The sequence below is a fragment of the Chrysemys picta genome, unplaced genomic scaffold (assembly GCF_011386835.1).
Source record: "Chrysemys picta bellii isolate R12L10 unplaced genomic scaffold, ASM1138683v2 scaf420, whole genome shotgun sequence".
Lineage (NCBI taxonomy): Eukaryota > Metazoa > Chordata > Testudines > Emydidae > Chrysemys > Chrysemys picta.
In genome coordinates this window covers 7,501-12,500 of record NW_027053127.1, presented here as the reverse complement: position 1 = coordinate 12,500, position 5,000 = coordinate 7,501, and the positions used below count along the sequence as shown (strand labels likewise).

General features: G+C 70.8%; 1 non-coding gene across 1 annotated transcript; it reads right to left on the bottom strand.

The window, feature by feature from the left end:
• Positions 1-2,242: 2,242 nt before the first annotated feature.
• Positions 2,243-2,361, bottom strand: LOC135978700 (5S ribosomal RNA). The gene has a single exon (XR_010596068.1). It is a non-coding gene; the product is annotated as a 5S ribosomal RNA (ribosomal RNA).
• Positions 2,362-5,000: the final 2,639 nt, after the last annotated feature.

The following is a 5,000-nucleotide window of genomic DNA, read 5'->3' as shown; positions in this document are numbered from 1 at the left end:
CCGGCCACCAGGTCAACCCATTGGATTCGACGGGTTGACCTGGCGACCGGTTTGCTTTCCGGCCACCAGGTCAACCCATTGGATTCGACGGGTTGACCTGGTGGCCGGTTTGCTTTCCGGACCGGATGTCACCCCACTCCCAGGGCAGCGCGGCAGTGGTGCTGAGGACCGCAGAGGGGGGGCTTAATAGTCGAGAGGGAGCAGGTCCGGGGGAGGCTTAATAGTCGTCCCCCGAGGACTCCGGGGGCCAGGCTTAATAGTCGTCCCCCCCCCCCCCCCCCCGGGCGCTCCAGGGGGGAAAGCTTAATAGTCCTCCCCCGAGGACTCCGGGGGCAGGCTTAACAGTCGTCCGCCCCGGGCGCTCCAGCGGGAAAGCTTAATAGTCCTCCCCTGACAGTGTGTGTGTGTGTGGGAGGGAGGCTTAGCAGTCTTGCCCCGGGTGGTCCGGTGGGGGAGGCTTAGCAGTCATCCCCCGAGGACTCCGGGGGCAGGCTTAATAGTGGTTCCAGGGGAGGCTTAATAGTCTTCCCCCGGGCAGTCCGGGAGAGGCTTAATCGTCATCCCCCGACAGTGTGTGTGTGTGTGTGTGGGGGGGAGGCTTAGCAGTCTTCCCCCAGGCTGGGTGGGGGCCTGGCGGGAGGCGTCGCAGTCTTCCCCCGGGCGGTCCGGTGGGGGAGGCTTAGCAGTCGTCCCCAGGGCGGTCCGGGGGTGGGGTGGGGTGGGGGGCCTCACAGTCGTCCCTCGGAGAGCCGGGTCGGCGGCAGTGGTGGGTTTACGTCCAGCCTCCGGAGGGTGCGCGTCCTCGGAGGCGATGCAGGCGCCGCAGAGAGGCAGCCTCCGAGGCAGGGAGCGGAGCACCGAGGCTGGGGAGAGGGGAGCAGGAGCCGGGGGCTGGGGGTGGGGGTGGGGGGCGTTCAGGACAACCGGTCAAGCCCCGGGAAGCAGCTGTCAAATGTTCCAAGTCCCCACTCGGCCACCAGGTCCACCCCAGTCTAGCAATGGGGTTGACCTGGCTGACGGCCGGTTAGTATCAAGGTAAACTCACCGTCGTCCACAGGAGGGCAGCTCTCAGGCCGGCCGGCTGCGGCTGACTCTGGGGCGGCGCCCGGTCCCGGCAGCGAGGGGCGGGGGGCGCGGAGCGAGACGGGGCTAACCGGGGGGGGGGGGCGCCTCCTGCGACTTTGGGGGCCGCGGGTCGTCAGTGGCGTGCAGGCCGGGCCTCTCCCGGGGGATTCGGGGGGGCGGTCCTGCGGGCCGGGCGCAGGGGGCTCGGGCGAGCCCGGGCCGGTCCGCCCCGGGGCCGGGGTCTCCGCCTGCGGCTCAGGGGGGCGCGGGTCGTCGGGGGAGGAAGCCCGGGGGAGCTGCACACCGGCCCGCCAGGCCAGGCCTGGCCTGGATGGCCGCGGGGGGATTCGGGGCGGTCCCGCGGGCCGGGGGCCGGGCGCAGGGGAGGCGGGGGGTCCGAGCGAGTCCGTCCCGGGCCCGGGGCCTCCCCCTGCGGCTTTGGGGTCCGTGGGTCCCCGCTGGCGGAAGCCACTGGGAGCTGGACACCCGCCGTCCGTCCCGCCTGGCCAGGCCTGGCCTGGGTGGCCGCGGGGGGATTCGGGGCGGTCCCGCGGGCCGGCGGCCGGGCGCAGGGGAGGCGGGGGGTCCGAGCGAGTCGGTCCCGGGCCTGGGGTCTCCCCCTGCGGCTTTGGGGTCCGTGGGTCCCCGCTGGAGGAAGCCGCTGGGCGCTGGACACCCGCCGTCCGTCCCGCCTGGCCAGGCCTGGCCTGGGTGGCCGCGGGGGGATTCGGGGCGGTCCCGCGGGCCGGCGGCCGGGCGCAGGGGGTCCGAGCGAGTCCGTCCCAGGCCCGGGGCCTCCCCCTGCGGCTTTGGGGTCCGTGGGTCCCCGCTGGAGGAAGCCGCTGGGCGCTGGACACCCGCCGTCCGTCCCGCCTGGCCAGGCCTGGCCTGGGTGGCCGCGGGGGGGGATTCGGGGCGGACCTGCGGGCCGGCGGCCGGGAGGGTCCGGGCCAGTCCGCCCCATGCCCGGCGTCTCCCCCAGCGGCTTCGGTGACCCCGGGGGGGGTCCTCCGCGGAGGAAGCCGGGTGGGTGGGGAGCCGGACCCCAGGCGCCCAGACCCGTGACCTGCGGCCGCGACCTCCGACTCGGCAGGAGCGACGAGGGGCTTTCCGGCCCGTCCCCCCCTCTCCTTCCCCCCCAGAAAAGGAGAGAGAGCTGACTCGGACCGGGAAAAGCTGCCTACGGCACCTGGGATTCCCAGGCGGTCACCCATCCAAGTACTAGCCAGGCCCGGGACGGTTTACCTTCCGAGATCGGACGGGATCGGGGGCGTTCGGTCCGGTATGGCCGTAGGCACCCGGCCCCGCGCCTCCTCGCCCGCTTTCCCCTGCCGACGCCCGGGCCTGCCGCACGGTGAGCCCCGGTCGGACTGCCCCCCCCCCTGCGGCAGGGCCCCCGTCTCTCGCGGGCCCGGTCCTTTTTTCCTTTTCGAGCTCCGGGGCCCGGGCTGGCCGCCAGAGCCCCTCCGCCCGCCCTCCCCGGCGTCGGGGAAAATACTGTCCCGGACTTCCAGTGCGCCCGATCCTGTCAGCCGGGGGGTGGGGAGGGGCAGTCCCTCGCTGCGGCCGGGGAGGGTGAGCCCAGGGCGGCTTGCCTGCCGTGCGAGGCCCCTCTCGGCCACCAGGTCAACCCCGAGTCGAAAGGGCTGAAAAATTTTCAGAGTCCCCTCCCGGGCACCAGGTCAACCCGTGGAATCGGACGGGTTCACCTGCTGGCCGGTTCGCTTCCCGGCCACCAGGTCAACCCCTAGGTTGCCGACCGGCCTACCCAGTGGCCGGTTTGCTTTCCGGCCACCAGGTCAACCCCTAGGGGTTTTAACGGGGGCACGCCCGGTGGCCTCTTTCCCGTCCGGTCACCAGGTCAACCCGGATCTCCCTCCTTCCCTGGGCGTCCCCTCCTCGGAGGCGTCAGGTTCCATTTCCCCCCCCCCCCCAGACTTCCAGGGGCCCGATCCAGTCGGCCGGGAGGCAGTCCCTCGCTGCGGCCGGGGAGGGTGAGCCCAGGGCGGCCTGGTCCATGTCTCTAGTGGGCCCGATCCTTTTTTTTTTTTTCGAGCTCCGGGGCCAGGCCCGCCCGGGCAGCCCTCCTCGGAGGCGTGGGGCGATTCCCCCCCCCCCCCAGACTTCCAGGGGCCCGATCCTGTCGGCCGGGAGGCAGTCCCTCGCTGCGGCCGGGGAGGGTCAGCCCAGGGCGGCTTGCCTGCCGTGCGAGTCCCCTCTCGGCCACCAGGTCAACCGCGAGTCGAAAGGGCTGAAAAATTTTCAGAGTCCCCTCCCGGGCACCAGGTCAACCCGTGGAATCGAACGGGTTCACCTGCTGGCCGGTTCGCTTCCCGGCCACCAGGTCAACCCGTGGAATCGGACGGGTTCACCGGCTGGCCGGTTCGCTTTCCGGCCACCAGGTCAACCCGTGGAATCGAACGGGTTCACCTGCTGGCCGGTTCGCTTTCCGGCCACCAGGTCAACCCCTAGGTTTTAAGGGGGGGGGGACGCCCGGTGGCCTCTTTCCCGTCCGGTCAGCAGGTCAACCCAGATCTCCCTCCTTCCCTGGGCGCCCCCTCCTCGGAGGCGTCAGGTTCCATTCTTTTTTCCAGACTTCCAGGGGCCCGATCCAGTCGACCGGGAGGCAGTCCCTCGCTGCGGCCGGGGAGGGTGAGCCCAGGGCGGCTTGCCTGCCGTGCGAGTCCCCTCTCGGCCACCAGGTCAACCCCGAGTCGAAAGGGCTGAAAAATTTTCAGAGTCCCCTCCCGGGCACCAGGTCAACCCGTGGAATCGAACGGGTTCACCTGCTGGCCGGTTCGCTTCCCGGGCACCAGGTCAACCCGTGGAATCGAACGGGTTCACCTGCTGGCCGGTTCGCTTCCCGGGCACCAGGTCAACCCGTGGAATCGAACGGGTTCACCTGCTGGCCGGTTCGCTTTCCGGCCACCAGGTCAACCCCTAGGTTTTAAGGGGGGGGACGCCCGGTGGCCTCTTTCCCGTCCGGTCAGCAGGTCAACCCGGATCTCCCTCCTTCCCTGGGCGCCCCCTCCTCGGAGGCGTCAGGTTCCATTCTTTTTTCCAGACTTCCAGGGGCCCGATCCAGTCGGCCGGGTGGCAGTCCCTCGCTGCGGCCGGGGAGGGTGAGCCCAGGGCGGCTTGCCTGCCGTGCGAGTCCCCTCTCGGCCACCAGGTCAACCCCGAGTCGAAAGGGCTGAAAAATTTTCAGAGTCCCCTCCCGGGCACCAGGTCAACCCGTGGAATCGAACGGGTTCACCTGCTGGCCGGTTCGCTTCCCGGGCACCAGGTCAACCCGTGGAATCGAACGGGTTCACCTGCTGGCCGGTTCGCTTCCCGGGCACCAGGTCAACCCGTGGAATCGAACGGGTTCACCTGCTGGCCGGTTCGCTTCCCGGGCACCAGGTCAACCCGTGGAATCGAAAGGGTTCACCTGCTGGCCGGTTCGCTTTCCGGCCACCAGGTCAACCCCTAGGTTTTAAGGGGGGGGACGCCCGGTGGCCTCTTTCCCGTCCGGTCAGCAGGTCAACCCGGATCTCCCTCCTTCCCTGGGCGCCCCCTCCTCGGAGGCGTCAGGTTCCATTCTTCTTTTTCCAGACTTCCAGGGGCCCGATCCAGTCGACCGGGAGGCAGTCCCTCGCTGCGGCCGGGGAAGGTGAGCCCAGGGCGGCCTGGTCCATGTCTCTAGTGGGCCCGATCCTTTTTTTTTTTCCGAGCTCCGGGGCCAGGCCCGCCCGGGCAGCCCTCCTCGGGGGCGTGGGGCGATTTCCCCCCCCCCCACCCCCAGACTTCCAGGGGCCCGATCCTGTCGGCCGGGAGGCAGTCCCTCGCTGCGGCCGGGGAGGGTCAGCCCAGGGCGGCCTGCTTGGCGGCCGGGTCCATGTCTCTAGTGGGCCCGATCCTTTTTTTCCCTTTTCCGGCTCCGGGGCCCGGGGTGC